Source organism: Lynx canadensis, chromosome B3 (assembly GCF_007474595.2).
Source record: "Lynx canadensis isolate LIC74 chromosome B3, mLynCan4.pri.v2, whole genome shotgun sequence".
NCBI lineage: Eukaryota > Metazoa > Chordata > Mammalia > Carnivora > Felidae > Lynx > Lynx canadensis.
In genome coordinates, this window is record NC_044308.2 from 8679531 (window position 1) to 8696585 (window position 17055).

The 17055-nt window shown below is 37.3% G+C and overlaps 1 pseudogene; it reads right to left on the reverse strand.

Moving 5' to 3' along the window:
* LOC115515962 overlaps positions 1 to 17055 on the reverse strand; it is a 194659-nt pseudogene that overhangs the window by 57474 nt on the left and 120130 nt on the right.

The window sequence follows — 17055 nt, forward strand, 5'->3', positions numbered from 1 at the left end:
AAATTATCTGGGAGCTCTGGAGTTCCTTTTCCTTGAAGTCCTGGCAGGAGAAAGTGGAGACAGGAATGATAACACTTACAGTGCTGAAGAGAAAGTCAGAAAACAAATTTAATTTTAGTCTTGGCTTTGACACTTGTTACCATGCGATCTCAGGCAAGTTTCTTAATTTTGCTTGGCTCAGAGTCATGTTAAAGGGAAAGAAAAAAAGATTAGGACACATGATCTCTATCCAAGGTGATTTTCTTCTTTAAAAATGCATAATTCTAGAAAAGAATTTCAAAAGAAAAGAGAAAGAAATGCAGAGATACACAGGGGAGAGGAGGACCAGGAGGTGGGCTAAACAGCTTTATTTTTCAAAACACAGATTCATAGGAAGAAAAATTGTCCATGATTTATCACCTCCTACCTGAATTGCAGCCATGGCCTCCCCACTGTTTTTCTCATCTCCTACCTCTCATAACGTTTCTCTCCCAATTTGATATAATTCCAAAATGATATCCAAATTCTTTCAATGGTCTTCCATTACCTAAAAAGAGGATGTGTGAACCACTTTGGCTAGCACTCAGCTCACTAATCCAACTTAACCTCCTTTTACCACCCAACAAAAACCCCAGTGCAACAGGCAAGCCAGATTTCCTCCTTGTTCCCAGAACAGTTTGGGCTCGCCAACCCATTAAATCCTCTCAACTGCTCATGGAACCATGTCTGAAATCTGATTATTTTCTTCTCTTTCTTTTTCTTAATCGACCATCTTTCAGAGAAGTTCCCAAGCCTGCCCCTTCTAGGAGACTTTCTTTGACTACTTCAATCCATAGCAATTTCTCCAGCCTCTGAAATCTCTTAGGAAAACAAAATGGTGAAAATGTGTGCATCTAGTCACCAAAGTCAGACTGTGCGTTCAAATCCAGTTCTACCACTAACTCTACTAAATGTAAGACTCCTCAATATCAGATGAGAAATAATCCTGCCTCTCAGTGTCTACGTAAGGGTAATATCAGTATCTAATTTACAGGATTGTGTTCCTTTTGCTTCTTAGAATTAAGTAACATAACACATGGAAGGCACTTAGCAAAACGGTTAGTACATAATTCGTGATCAATAAATGTTTGGGTTTTTTTAAAGCAATTCTTCACCGAAATCATGTTTGCATCATCATCAAATACTGTCCTGAGCTTTCAGTTACGTAAACTACACATTTAGATTATAAATCATTGGAGGAAAAATGAATTTTGTATGTTTATTGAATCCGCTGCAATTCTTGCCATCATGCCCTACACTTAATGACTCTCAATAACCACTTGTTATATAAAAGTTTAGAGATAAATTAGACCATCAATATAGGATAATTTTCCTTTTTTGATACTTAAAGCAAAGCATAAGAGAAAAATTAAAATAAGAAAGGAAAAACAAAACTGCATTTCTCACTTCATCCTCAAAACAGCATCCATTTCCTTCCCCAAAGAGACTGTAGCACAGCAGGTGTCTGTAACTATCCTTACTCACATATTTCCAGCAAGAATTTGAACCCAAGTCTTTCATCAAATTGAAAATAGGTGGCCTGGAGGAAGTATAGAAATTTTGTTACCCAAAACACAATCTTCTAGTATCTTCTTTTTCCTCCTTGGTTACCCTCATTCTCCCTTGACATACTCCATACCGTTTTCTTGCGGAAAAGGTTTTGTTTTGGCTTAAATCTTATCCACTTCCTCTGCAGCCCATTTACATTCTTCATCTGGATCTCTCTCTCCCTCTCTCTCTCTCTCAGTTCCAGGATGTTAAAAAAAAAAGGCAAAGGAACTATTTATCGGTCTTCATAGACCAAGAAGGAGTACGGACAACCTTCTCTCTATTCTAGTAACTGGCTCCCCGATTTCTTTGGTTTTTCTAACCAAAACCAAATACCTTGTAGTCACCTTCAATCTTCAATGCCTCCTTATTTCACACCCCTAATCCCATTCACTATCCCATGCTGTGCCTTCAAAATATATACAGAAACCAACTACAACTCACCACTCTCACTACCATCCTGCCCAAACCACAATCATCTCTTACCTACACCGCTGCAAAACCTTCTGATTTTTTACCACACCAACCCCTTTCCTCATCATTTATTCTGCATAAAACAGCCTGAGACCCTTGTGATTTCTCTGCTTGAAACCTTCCAGTGACTTCCTAGAAGGCCTACTCCATACAACACCCTCCAGTGACTTCCAATCTCATTCTGAATGATATCCACCCTAGAAGGCCTACTCTTACCTTTCACTGTGTTCTCCCTTCCCAGGGCTCACTTCACTCAATCCACACTAATTTCTTTGTTCTCCAGGCACACTTCACCCTCAGGGCATATGTGTTTACTGTTCCATCTATCTGACAGTCTCTTTTCCCAGATATCCACGGCTTTTTCTCTCAGATTTGTGCATAAATGTCATCTTATTAGAGATAATCTTCCCCTTACCCCACCCCACCCTCTTACTCTCTATTCTCTTATTTATATTATTTTTCTTCATTGCACTTAGCATTATCTGCCATTCTAGTATGTAGCCACCTGTAGTTTAGTTTGTGTTCTATCTTTCCACTAGAGTACAGGTTCAGTGACGACACGGACCCTCTCTGTTCTTGCTCAACCACTGTATCCTCAGCACCAAGAACAATTGCTGCTACGTGGTAGGCACTTTATCAATAGATATTCAATGAACAAAAGAATGAATAAATGAATGAATGAATGGCCAAATGAATGAATTCTCCTTTATCTAGTTCTTGAGAAACATATTTGTTTGGTCTGAGTATATTTAACTTTCAGAATGGGTATGACTGAGTATGGATGTCATATTAATGTTTCCTCTCTGAAATGCTCAGATCCCTATCTTTTTACTGATGAAGAAGTAAGTTCAATCCTTTTCAATGGCTTAGTTCCCTCAACACTACTGGATACTTTAGCTTATTTCCACTAAGACCCATAATAAAATCAAACATATTTACCATTAGTCACCTGGTTCCATTATTTTATTCAGAAAGTCATCTCAGCAATATATAAAATCAAACCATCCTTCTAGCTAGCTCTTATGGACTGGGGGAAAAAAGTGATCTTTGATCTATTGTGTATTTTAAACTAAAATACACACTTCAATCTAAACATATTTAATATAACTTTCACATCTCTTTATCAGAGAGAATAATTGTCAACGTTATATTTCACAGGAAAATTTTCTATAAGAAAATACCTGCTCTTCTCCTCCCTCATTCCTCCTCCAAAGTGAGAAAAACCTCAAAAAAAAGGGGGGGGGAATAAAATGTACACATTTATTCATTCAATGCCAGTCCTTTTAGCCTAAGACAAGAAGATATCCTCTGATACTACTGTCCCACCTCCCTCCCCCGGGATACAGATTGGGTAACCACAATTATCAGGAAGGTGTTGTTTTCTCCTTTCACTTTGTCATCTGCTCTAAATTTACATTTCACTGGTCTCTGACAAGGATAGTGCAGCAGATGGCTAGTGAAATCTAATTAGTGATGTCTTACAAGTTGTGTCAAGACTCCTCAATAAGGTTGTTTTGTTGAAAAGCCACTGCCTGCGTGTTAGCTCTGTTCCCTGATTATTGGCAAAAAGAATCAGAAGTACCGGTCTTTATTTTACCTAGTTCAGAGCTTGCCAAGGGGAAACAACCTTTTTCCCCAAGGGCATTTGTCAAAAAAAACAAAAAAAACAAAAAAAACAAAAAAAAACAAGCAGAGGCAATTGTTGAAGGTCATAGCTATCTGAGGTAGTGGAGAGCAGTTAGGCAAATGATGGACTAACCACAAAATTTAAAACTAAAAGCTGGGGAAAGAAATGTTTATAGGGGGATTTTAAAAGCTCTCACCCTTTGCTTGGAATGTAAATGGTTAGGATTGTGTGCATGCCTAGATCTTTGTGCATGCTTATGTGCATGCTCCAGAAAAGACCTGAGAAGGCCCTGGGTCTCACCTATCACCAAGTATGAAGCTCTGCACAAGCAGGAAGTGAAGACTAAGGCAGAGCTGCAAATACCCAGACCGAGTGGTGTTGAAGGCATGCCCCCTCAGGACCACATGCTCTGAGGAGAGGCTATGGGACTTATTAGTTCAAGGCACCTAACAAAATCACTACCTAATAATTAAATTTATCATGAAGCTAGCCAAGTAGAAGCTTCAGTGGTCACACATGACAAACATTATAGACTTTATAGAATTAGTTTAACAAAGTTACTAAACAAACAACAAACCCCAGTAGAGAGGAAGGACCTAGTTTACAGAATTGCAACATTATGCTATTGAAAACTTCTAGCTTTCAGCCAAAAAATTATGAGACATGCCATTTATATACACATATATATATATATATATATATATATATACACATATATGTGTGTGTGTGTGTGTGTGTGTGTATATATGCAGTAAATAGAAACTATCCATGTAGAAGCCCAGATATTGGACTTACTGACAAAGATTTAAATCAGGATTGTAAATATATTCAAAGAACTAAAGAAGACCAGGTCTGAAAAACTAAATAAAAATTATGAAAATCACGCCTCCATAAAGATATTATCAATAAAGAGATAGAAATTATACAAAAGAACCAAGTAGAAGTTTTAGACTCAAAAAGCATTATAAATGACAAATTCACTAAAGGTGCTCAACAGAAGATCTGAGCAGACAAAAGAAATATCCAATGAACTTGAAAATTCATGCAATTGAGATTATTCAGTCTCAGGAACAGAAAGGAAAAAAAAAAATTAATGAACAGTCTCAGACACCATTAGGGCACTCCCGAGTACACCAACATGCACTTAATGGGAGTCCCCGAAAGAGAAGAAAGAGAAAGACAAAGAAACAGAAAGAATAGTTGAATAAATAATGACCCAAAACTTCCTAAATTTAGTGGAAAGCATTAGTCTACACATCCAAGAAAGTCATCAAACCCCAGGATAGATAACTCAAAGTGTGCAACTAGATACCTCATAACCAAAACGCTACAAGATGAAAGAAAGAAAGAAAGAAAGAAAGAAAGAAAGAAAGAAAGAAAGAAAGAAAGAAACAATAGAGAAGTAACCAATCCTATATGAGAGATCCACAATGAGATTAAAAACTGATTTCTCATCAGAAACACTGGAGACAAGAAGGCCATAACATAACACACTCAAAATACTGAAAGAATAAGACTGCCACCCAAGAATCATGTCTAGCAAAACAATCCTTTAGAAAATGAAGGAGAGGGGGTGACAGGTGGCTCAGTCAGTTAAGTGTGCAGACTCTTGATTTGGGCTCAGGTCATGATCTCAAGGTTCCTGAGTTTGGGCCTGTGTCGTGCTGACAGTGCTGAGCCTGCTTGGAATTCTCTCTCTCTCCCTCTTTCTCTGCCCTTCCCCTGCTTGCTCTCTGTCCCTCTTTGTCAAAATAAATAAATAAACTGAAAAACTGAAGGAGAAATTAAGAAAATCCCAGATAAACAAAAACAGAGAATTAATTGCTAACTGATCTGTCCTACAAAAACTTGTAAAGGAAGACTTTCAGGCTAAAATGAAAGCAGAGTAGATAGTAATGAGAATATGTGTGAAAAAAATAAAAGCACTGATAAAGGTTACGATGAAGGTAAATATAAAAGACAGTATGAATGTATTTTTATTGTAACTTTTTTTCTCCTATCTTATTTAAAAATCAACTGCATAAGTAATAGTTGTGAACTGTGTTGATGAGCATATAATGTATAAAGATGTGATCTGTATGATAGCACAAAGGAAGAGGAAATGAAGCTATATAAGAACACATTTTTGTATGATATTGTAATTAAGTTTGTATTAATCTGAACTAAATTGTTATAAATGAGCATATTAATTGTAATATCCAGGGAAAATTCTTAGAAAAGAATTTTTAAAAATTATAAAAACAATGACAGATTAATTTAAGTATCATACTAGATAATATTTGTGGAACACAAAATGTGGCAGGAATGAGAGGATAACAAAAAAGACACAGAAATATAGGAAACAAATATCAAAATGGCAGAAATATATCCTCCCTGATCATTAATTACATTAAACATGGATTGATTAAATCATTCAATCTAAAGATAGAGATGAACAGAATGGATGTTTTAAAACATAAGTGTTAGAGCTAAATAAGCTGTCAGTAAGATATATACTTTATATTCAAAGGCACAATGGATTAAAAGTAAAAGGATGTTAAAAAATATACCATACAAACAGCAATTATAAGAGATCCTGAGTGGTTATACTACTGTCAGACAAAATAGATTTTAAGTCAAAACCAGTTCAAAGAGGAAAAAAAAAAAAGGTTATTATGAAATTGTAAAGACTCTGGGGCGCCTGGGTGACCCAGTCGGTTAAGCGTCCGACTTCAGCTCAGGTCATGATCTCACAGTCCGTGAGTTCGAGCCCCGTGTCGGGCTCTGGGCTGATGGCTCAGAGCCTGGAGCCTGCTTCCGATTCTGTGTCTCCCTCTCTCTCTGCCCCTCCCCCGTTCATGCTCTGTCTCTCTCTGTCTCAAAAATAAATAAACGTTAAAAAAAAATTGAAATTGTAAAGACTCGATTCATCAAGAAGATATAACAACTGCTAACATATATGTACCACTAGCAGAGTATCACAATATATGAAGTAGAAACTGCCAGAAACAACGTGAGAAATAGGACACCTCAGCCATAACAGTTGGAGATTTCAATTCCTCCCTTTCAGTAATTAATAGCACAACTCTACAGAAGATAAACAAGAAAAGATAAGACTTGCCTAATACTATAAACCAATTAGACTAACACAACTATTGAACACTTGGTCCCACAACAGCAAAATGTACATTCTTCCCCAGTGCACATGGAGTGCACTTCAAGATGGATCACATGATAGGCCATAAAGCAACCTTATCTTAACAACAACAGCTAGCTCCTCATGATCCTTGAAACTTTGCTTTCAAATTCCTTAGAGACTTATGTTACCCCTAACTCCCACTAACTAAAAGTATTATAAATGTAAAAGATTTAAATAACACAAGGTATGTTCTGTGACCCAAAGCAAATGAAATTAGAAATCAATAAGGAAGAGAAGCTAGAGAAATTCACAAATGTGTGGAAATTAAACAACGCACTACTAAATAATCAATGGGTCAAAGCAGAAATCACAAGGGAAATTAGAAAAAATCTGAGAACAATGCATAGAAAGCACAATGTATCAAAAGCATGAGACAAAGCAAAAGCGTGCTTAGAGGTAAATATACAGTTACAAGTGCCTATATTAAAAAAGGAGAAAGACCTCAAATCAATAATCTAACTTCCATTTGAAGAAACTAGAAAAAAAGTGGAATTAAACCCAAACCAAGCAGAAGGAAGGAAAAAATAAAAATTAAAACAGTAGTCAATGAGACAAAGACTAGGAAACAATAGAGAACTCAATGAAGTAAAAATTGGTTCTTGGAAAATGTATAAACTTTAAGCTAAACTGACAAAAAGGAGAAAAGATGTAGATTATTAAAATAAGGAATGAGAGAACATTATTATTAACCTTATAGATGTTAAAAGGTTTAAAAGAAAATACCATTAACAACTCTACACCAACAAATTAGAAAATCTAAAGGAAATGGATATATGAGAAAGACACAACCTACCTAATCAGATTCAAAGAGAAATAGAGAATCTGAACATAACAGTAATAAATGAAGAAATTTAATTAATAGTAAAAAAATGTTTCCGGAAAATAAAGCCCAGGATCATATGGCTTCACTGCTAAATGCTACTCAACTTTTTAAAGATTAAAATCAATTTTTCACAAACTCTTTCAAAACATAAGAGAAGAAAAAACACTTCCCAACTCCTTCTAGAAATCTGGTATTACCCTGATACCAAAACCAAAGATATCACAGAAAAGAGAACTGAAGATCAATATCCTCTATAAATGTAGATCGAAATATCCTCCACAAAATAACTGTCAAACCAAATTCAACAATATATAAAATGATTATACATGTTGTTCACAAGCAAGTGGGATTTATTCTAGATTTGGAAAGTTTGTTCAACATGAAAATCAATGCATGTTGAAAATCAATCAATGTTAATACATCATATTAATAGAATAAAGGACAAAAACACACATTATCATCTCAGAACATGCAGGAAGCCATTTTACAAAATCCAATACCTTTTCATGATAGAAAAGACTAAGAAATAAACTAAGAATAGAAAGGAAATTCTTCAACCTAACAAGGGTTATCTGTGACAAACCCACAGCTGTCATTATACTTCATGGGGAAAGGTTGAAAGCTTTTCCCTAAGAAATGGAATAAATCAAGAATGTTTGCTCTCACCACATGCCCTCAACATCATACTGGCAATTCTAGTCAGAAAGAATTAAGCAAGAAAATGAAATAAAAAGCATCATAGTGGAAAGCAAGAATTAAAACTATCCTGATTGGCAGGTGTCATAATGTCGTATAAGAAAATTCTCAAGAATCTACAAAAAAAATTAGAGCTAATAAATATATTTAGCAAGAATGCAGAATGCAAAATCAAAATGCAAACATCAACTATGTTTCTGTATATTAGCAATGAACAGCCTGAAAATAAAATTAAAAAATAATTCCATTTATAATAGCATCAAAAAGCAGAAATACTTAGGAATCAGTGTAACCTAGGAAATGCAAGACTTGTACACTTAAAAAAGTATTGAAATTAAAGGACACTAAATAAATGGAAAGATATCCCTGTTCATAAATTTGAAGACTTAATTTGTTAAAATGGTGGTACTTCCCAGATTGATCCAAAAATTCAACACCATCTCTATCAAAATTTCAGTGTTTTTTTTTTTTTCAAAATTTGACAACCTGATCTTAATATTTATATGGCAATACATGGGACAAAGAATAGAACAAACAATCTTGAAAAAGAAGACCAAAGTTGAAGAACTCATATTTCCCAATTTTAAAATCTTCTACAAAGATGCAGTTATTAAGATAGTATGGAACTGGCATAAAGACAGGCATATAGCAGAATGGAAACAGAACTGCGGGTCCAGAGATAAACCTGCATTTTTGGTCAGTTGATTTATAACAAGGGTGTCAAGACAATTGAATGAGGAAAGAATAGTGCAAGGAAAACTGAACACCCACATGTAAAAGAATAAATTTGGACCTTTACCTCAAATCATACACAAAAATTAACTGAATAAATCATAGCCGTAAATATTAGGACTGAAATTATAAAATCCCTACAAAGAAACACAGGATTACATCTTTGTGACCTTAGACTAAACAATGGTTTCATAGATATGGCACCAAAAGCAAAAGTGACAAAAGAAAATAGTAGATAATTAGATTTCATCAAAGTTAAAAACTCTTGCAAATCAAAGGACACCATCAAGGAAGTAAAAGACAACCCACAGAATGGGAGAAAACAATTATAAATCACATATATCATAAGACAAATAACCCAATTAAAATCTGGACAAATTATTTGAATAGGCGTTTCTCCAAAAAGACATATAAATGACCAATAAGCACAGGGAAAAATAGACAAAATCATTAGTCATTATGTAAATACACAACAAAACCACCATATCATTTCACACCAACTAGAATGGCTAAAAATAAAACAGAAAATGTTACAGAATGTGGATACATTGAAACTCTTATACATTCTAGTGGAATACAAAATGGTGCAGCTATTTTGGAGTACTTTCGCAATGTCTTAAAATAACAAAGACAGAGTACCCATGTGACCCAGTCATTCCACTCCTAGGTATATATCCAAGGGAACTGAAAAAGTGTGTCCACATAAAATCTAATGCGTGGATGTTCATAGCAGCATTATTCACAGCAACCAAAAAAGTGAAAATAAGCCAAATGCCTATCAACTGACAAATGGATAAACAATGTGGTATATCCATTCAACGGAATATTAAGCCATAAAGAAGTAAAGTTCTAAAACACACAACATGGATGAACTTTGAAAACACTATGCTAAGTGAAAGAAGCCAGATATGAAGAACCACATATTATTATGATACTGTTTTTATAAAATGTCCAGAAGAGGCAAATTCATAGAGACAAAATACATTAGTGATTTTCAGGGACTGTGGGGAGAAGAGAATGGGAGTGACTACTAATAGGTACAGTGTTTCTACTGGGGCGATGAAAATGTACTGGAATAAGATAGTGGTAATGGTTTTGCTTCTTAGTGAACATATTAAAAACCCAAAAGCCCACTTTGGGGCACCTGGGTGGTTCAGTCGTTTCAGTGTCCAGCTCTTGATTTTGGCTCAGGTCACAATCTCACAGTTCGTGAGTTCGAGGCCCTTGTCAGGTTCTGCACATCACAGAGCCTGTTTGGGATTCTCCCTCTCTCCCCCTCTCCCACTCTCACTCTCTCTGTCTCTCTCAAAATAAATAAGTAAACTTAAAAAAAAAACCCACTTGGGGCGCCTGGGTGGCTCAGTCGGTTGAACGTCCGACTTCGGCTCAGGTCATGATCTCACAGTTCGTGGGTTCGAGCCCCGCGTCCGGCTCTGTGCTGACAGCTCAGAGCCTGGAGCCTGCTTCACATTCTGTGTCTCCCTCTCTCTCTGCCCCTTCCCTGCTCATGCTGTGTCTCTCTGTCTCAAAAATAAATAAACATTAAAAAAAATTTAAAAAAAACCCCACTTAATTACATACTTGAAATGACTGAATTGCATAGTATGTGAATTATAGCCAAATTCTTTGAAGGCAATTACCAAAATTAAAAAAAAAATACATTACATACTACAGATACTCCATCAATTAGCCCCTAATTACTGAGGATTTGCTTGATCAATATATATACACCTATTTACATACTGAAACTTGGAATAACCTGTCCTCAAATTTCTTTTTTTTTTTTATAGCTCAAGCTCTTATTTATTAATAATCTATTTGGAAATGAAATGTAGAAGAGCCTTAGGAATAATGTTAGCAATTCTGAAGCTATTCAGCTGGCTTTCCAAAATTTCTCACATATATGAAATCATAGCAATGATACATTAAAATACATCTAACATACTGAATATACTTATGTTAGTAACTATATTCATTTTGTATATCTTGATTCCACTCATTTATTAAGGGTCTTGTTTAAATTATATCAGCTTTTTTGACTCATCCTCAACTTTCTTGCCCAACGTGTGAATCTCCAGCTTTCATTTTGAGGTCAGTCACAAGATGCTGGTAAATTCTCTGAAAAGTAATGATCATCAGTAAGCCATGAGACAAAGACAAAGCTTCCCTCCACAAACCTATGCAGCATGAAAGGAATTTCCATCAGCTGGCACCATAAAGCTCTTAAGTCCCACCTATATGATGGATGTTTATCTGTCTGTTCTTTAGAAGAAGAAAATAGTGCACCAACGGTCCATTTTGTCTGACAAGTCAGCATGGCACAGACCGTACAATTATTCTGCTTTTTCACAGCTAACATAAAAATAGCTCAGAGTGGAGACTGATAACCAAGGGAGCCGCACCTGAAAAGCTGCTACGTATTAATAGATGACACCCTTGATGGTATGTTATGATGTTAATTAATTTGAGCTTTCTCAAATTGAGTATTCCTTTATTCCCCTCCATTTACATAACAATGGAATGTTGCTGCTGCAGGTTTGAAACTTGGGTTTCCCAGCTGCTAACCAGGTCACTACTTTTACTGAACACCTTGTGGACAGTTTAAGATGGCAGAATGATTTATTTACCACTTTCGCTTCCTTTAATGCATTTTAAAATGCACACTTCCTGCTAGCTAAATAGAAACTCAAAAACTCATTCTATGGGGCACTTGGCTGACTCAGTAGAACATGTAACTCTTGATCTTGGTTGGGGACATGAGTTTGAGCCCCACATAAGGAACAGAGTTTACTTTAAAACAAAAAACAAAAACAAACAAACAAAAAAAACCAATTCATTCTACGAAACTAGTTGAGAACTGTAAATACCAGTTAGTGGAGGTAGCAGTCTATATTTATTCCACAATGAATAAATGTATTCAATGCACATTCCCTCTTTTCGCTCTGAATCAGCACTCTTTAATGTTCTTACAGTCACTCTTGCTCTGGGACCTTTTCTTCAATTTTGAAAACATTCCCTTGTGTAATCTGAGCTTCCCTGCTCCCATTTCACTTTGTTCAAAGTGCCTAGTCACAGACGCTAACCTTTCTCAAACCTATACCATTCCTCCCTCCTGGAAACACAGCCCAGCCAAAATCCCCAGCCCACCATTTTCTTCTGAGGTAGAATAGATAATATTCAAAATTAACAATGGCAACTCTTTCTATTCTAGACAGAAATGATCATTAATCCTTTTGCTGACTTTTGTTGGTTGTCAGCTCTTGAGTGGGCAAGATATCTAGGATACTTATAATTGTGTCTAGCCATTTTTACTAAACAGTCACTTTGTTTTGTATGTATGAAGAGAATAAACAGAAGTTCCTTGACCCTTTGCTTCTCTTAGTTTTACAGAAAATAACATTAAAGAAGGGGATATTCTTTTCTTTTCCCAAATTGGTGATAATTATCCCCACCAGTATCTTCTATTTTTTGAAAGAATACACAAAAACAAAAAAAATATACTTTGCAATTCTCTAATTTTGCAGGGATGTATGAGGATTAAAAATATATATATATATTTGGGGGGATCATATGGGTGGCTCAGTCAGTTGAGCGTCTCTCAATTTTGGCTCAGGTCACGATCTTGTAGTTCATGGGATCGAGCCCCACATCATCTCCACAGTGTGGAACCTGCTTGGGATTCTCTTTCTCCCTCTCTCTTCGCCTCTTTCTCAATAAATAAATATTTAATAAAATATATGAGAACACAAACACCTTACACAATAAGAGAATGATACAAAATAATATTGTTATTTTATCATTACTTGAAGTTTTAATCTCCTCACAATGCCAGTTACCAAACTCAATGATCGATCAGATCACGTGGCAAATCTGGGAGAAAAATTTGGGAACCCAGTGAACATCTGGCTGAAATTTCTCGCCAAAGGGTGAAAAATACTCTGGTTATAGCTAAAGGTTTCTGTGCTAATTATGACTCTAAATTATTCAGTTTTGTTGAAGAGGCATTTATGAAGCACCCTTTGCACCAAGCACTGTGATTGCAACTAAAGATACATGAGCGCAAAAGTGCCTTGAACATAATCCCAACTAGTTCACAGTCTGGTTACTGAGACCTGCCAACCACAAACTGTAAATATGTGAAGGAGATATAACAGGGAGAGAGAAGCAATTAATTCTGAATCAGGGGTCAATTATAAAGAGGGAAGCATACCAGCCATTTATAATTATAAGTTAATGTGCTATGTCTCCCTGGGATATTTCTAATTATGAAATGAAGGACTCTATCTTCCGTTAATAGAATTTCCAATGTCTGTAAAATCTTAATGGAAAGGATTTTTATTTTAAACACTGAAGATTGAATACATGCACTCAACCATTATATCTCTAGGAACCCCCCCTCCAAAATTACTGTAAAATATTTTAATAATATTCATAAATCTTCAAACACACAGAAAATAGAGGAGATCACAACAGACAAGAAATATCTAAATATTGAGAGACTGAAAGCAGATGGTCTAGTGCTATGTGATTTAGCGGATCAGAGATCCCTCAAATTTATACACCAAAAGGATGCAAGCCAATTTCCAAGAGTAAGAGATCAGAAAATGGGTGCAACTGGTGTCTCTGGCTATGAGACATACAGAAAATTTCCAAACACAGTTTGGATTGAAATTGAAATTGAATTGAAATTGACAGAAAGTCTGTATGAAAAGCAATCAGACCCTCAGGTCCCATCCTCCAAATTATAAGACTAAGCAACCTTTCCTACCCCTTCATGTCTGAGAGCTGAAGATTTATTCTCAAGTGATGGAACCATACAGATGCAGGGATATCAGGGACAGATGGGAAAAGGGTGAGATGCCATATTGAAAACAGGAGGACACCCTACAGCAAAAATAGAAAGAAATGTTCTTGAAAACTATCAGAGAGAAAAGACAAATTCCTTTCAAATAAATGTCAGTTACATTGTGTGTCAATTTAACATTATTAGTAATAAATAACTGAAAACAACAGAGAAAAAAATTCAAAGTGCTGACTGTCCAGCTTGACAATTCTTAACTGTCAACTGGGAATTTTATGTCAGGATGAAATATCACTCAAGTGAAGATGGACTAAGGATATTTTCAGATAGATAATAAAGTTCAGAGTTTACTTCTTATAAATCAGCACTGAAAAAACTACTAAAGGATGTACTTTAGAAAGAAGCAAAAACAACACACAGAGAGTGAGATGCAATTGGGTAAACTTGTGTAACTGCAGAATAGAAGATAATTGACTTTGCTTCCAGTAAGTGAAATTAAAGTTAAAAACATCAAAGAAGGTGAGAAACAGTGTTTAATGACTGGTTGAGTTTGTTAAAGTCCTCATCTCATTTGGGAAAGTATAGCGATATTGTATAACTTTAGCTAATTTATGGAACTTAATTAACTTTATTTTTTTTTTCCAATTCTCATTTATTTTTGGCTCTTGGGGCAATGTCATCCTTTCAATAACAAAAAAAAAAAAAAAAAAAAAAAGGCAAGTTCAACACAAAGTAGAAATTTGAAGTGTAAGACAGAACAAAACCAAGGGTGGGCAGGGCGAAGGAACTAGCAAAAGGAAGATATGAGATGTTGCCAAAAGATGAAGGGTCTCCTTGTACCCTCTCTGGAGGAATGACTCAAATATTTAGGTGACAATACACACCTTTCCATAAATACACAAGAGGGCTGGGTTTTTGTTAAGAAAAGGTGAGCATGGGAGAGCCTTTCTGGGAGCCTTAGGGCAAGGCTAGTCTCTCCTCCCTCTCTTGGCCTCCTTTTCCAACCAGGGGAAAAGGACAGAATCCAGCACGTGCAGGAGGTGAAGTAGGAGAGAGAGGAATCCCCTAGACAGAGTGGGGCAGACCCCTGAAAAGGAAACAGCCCGAGACAGAGCTTGGAAGGAGACTAAAAATGGAGATTATACTGTTATCACCTCCCCTGAAGCTGAGAAAGGAAAAGAGAAATACCTGAAAATTAGGACTTCAATAGCCTGGATCCCCCTCTCCAAAACTGCTCTAGAATGGAAAAGCCTATATCCTTTTCTTACAGGTACCTCCACTTGCTATGAAGTAGCTTGCTTTCCTTTCCCCTGGACGACCACATGGATTAGGATGGTGCCCATGTACCCAGTTTTCAGTACATGGTTCCAAATGGGATCTGATGAGACCCAGCTTCTTGGAGAATTATCTTAAAAACAAAGGGAAATATGACCCAGACAGATGGAAGAAATGGGCACCAAAAAGAAATACAGGGTTACCCAGAAGGGTAGAAATCTAGGCTTCCCAGAGTGGAAGAGAGGAGACATTTAATAAACAATAAATACTTAACGAGTGCTTACTATGTGCCAGGCACTGTTCTAGGAACCTCCCGTCCACCTTCCAAAACAGAAAAAGAAAATAAGACAGAGGCAGAAAGGGGCGCCTGGGTGGCGCAGTCGGTTAAGCGTCCGACTTCAGCCAGGTCACGATCTCGCGGTCCGTGAGTTCGAGCCCCGCGTCGGGCTCTGGGCTGATGGCTCAGAGCCTGGAGCATGTTTCCGATTCTGTGTCTCCCTCTCTCTCTCTGCCCCTCCCCCGTTCATGCTCTGTCTCTCTCTGTCCCAAAAAATAAATAAACGTTGAAAAAAAAAATGAAAAAAAAAAAAAAGACAGAGGCAGAAAATGCAAACTCTGAGGGACAGGAAAAGGGCAGTTGAGGAAGAAGGCTGAGGGACCTGAGAAGCCTGAGGTGATGGTGCTCTGCTTTAGGCCTCCTCTTCTTCTGTGATGGCATCCTGGTACTGGTGGCACTAGGAGACAAAGTCATTCCTGCTGGTCCCAGCTGCAGTGAACTCCATCTGGTCCACACCCTCACCTGAGTACCAGTAGAGGAAGGTCTTGTGCCAAAACATGGCCATGAGCTGGCAGCCATCATGTTCTTGGCATCAAAGACCTGCTGGGTGAGTTTGGACACAGTGAAGGCCCCACACCACTGGCTTCCATGGCTGGTCAAAGGAGCAAAGCCAAGCCTGAAGAGGTAGAGACACAGGAAGGGCACCAACTTGACAGCTGGTTTGTGGAGGCCAACATTGAGTTGACCAGGAAAGTGGAGGCTATTGGTGACACTGTTCACAGTGGCTGAGACCAGGTGGTTCTGGTCCCACAGTGGGTGTGGTCAGCTTGATGGTGTGAAAGCAGATTTCCTAAAGGGCTCAGCTGTCAATTCAGTGGGTCTCACCCACATTCTCTACCATCTGACAGTCAGAGAGGGTGGTGTTTTAGGGCTCAGCCAAAGCACCCAACACTTTGGTGAGGGTACCACCCTGAAGGTGTTGGTGATGCAGTCTTGCTGATGAGCAAGGTGCCCACCCCGTAGCTTGTGCCCCCACCTAGTGAGTGGGTCCACTTGGACCTTCTGTAGAATGGCCCTTTGTCCAGTTGTTGCCTGCCCCAAACCAACCAGAAACAAAGTTGTCTGGTCTCCACATCTGGTCAAAAGGACCTGAGTGACCAGAGTCCATAGTCCTGGGTTCTAGATCCACCAAGGTAGCATGAGGGACATATCTGTCACCTGTGGCTTCATTGTGGTACACACAGACATTTTTCAGCTGCAGGTCACTGTAGGTAGGTTCCAGGGGGATCAATGCCATACTCCTCACTAATTACCTCTCAGAACTTGGCACTAACCTTGTTGCCAACTGACCAGTCTGGATGAGCACGATCTCCCTCAGAGTTAAAATTTACTTTATTTTATTTTTGCTCACCTCAAGGTGTGTACGGGACAAGAAAATGATATGGAATTTTTTTCTATGTTGCTAATGGCAGGCTAGCAGTATGAGACATGTCCCAGAGGCTACAGCACTGAGGTCTGAATGCAGGGACAGGAAGGTTCTGAGAGTAGAACTTAATTAACTTTAAAGATTTATTTTTAAAATGTATTAATGTCCCATGCTTCTGAA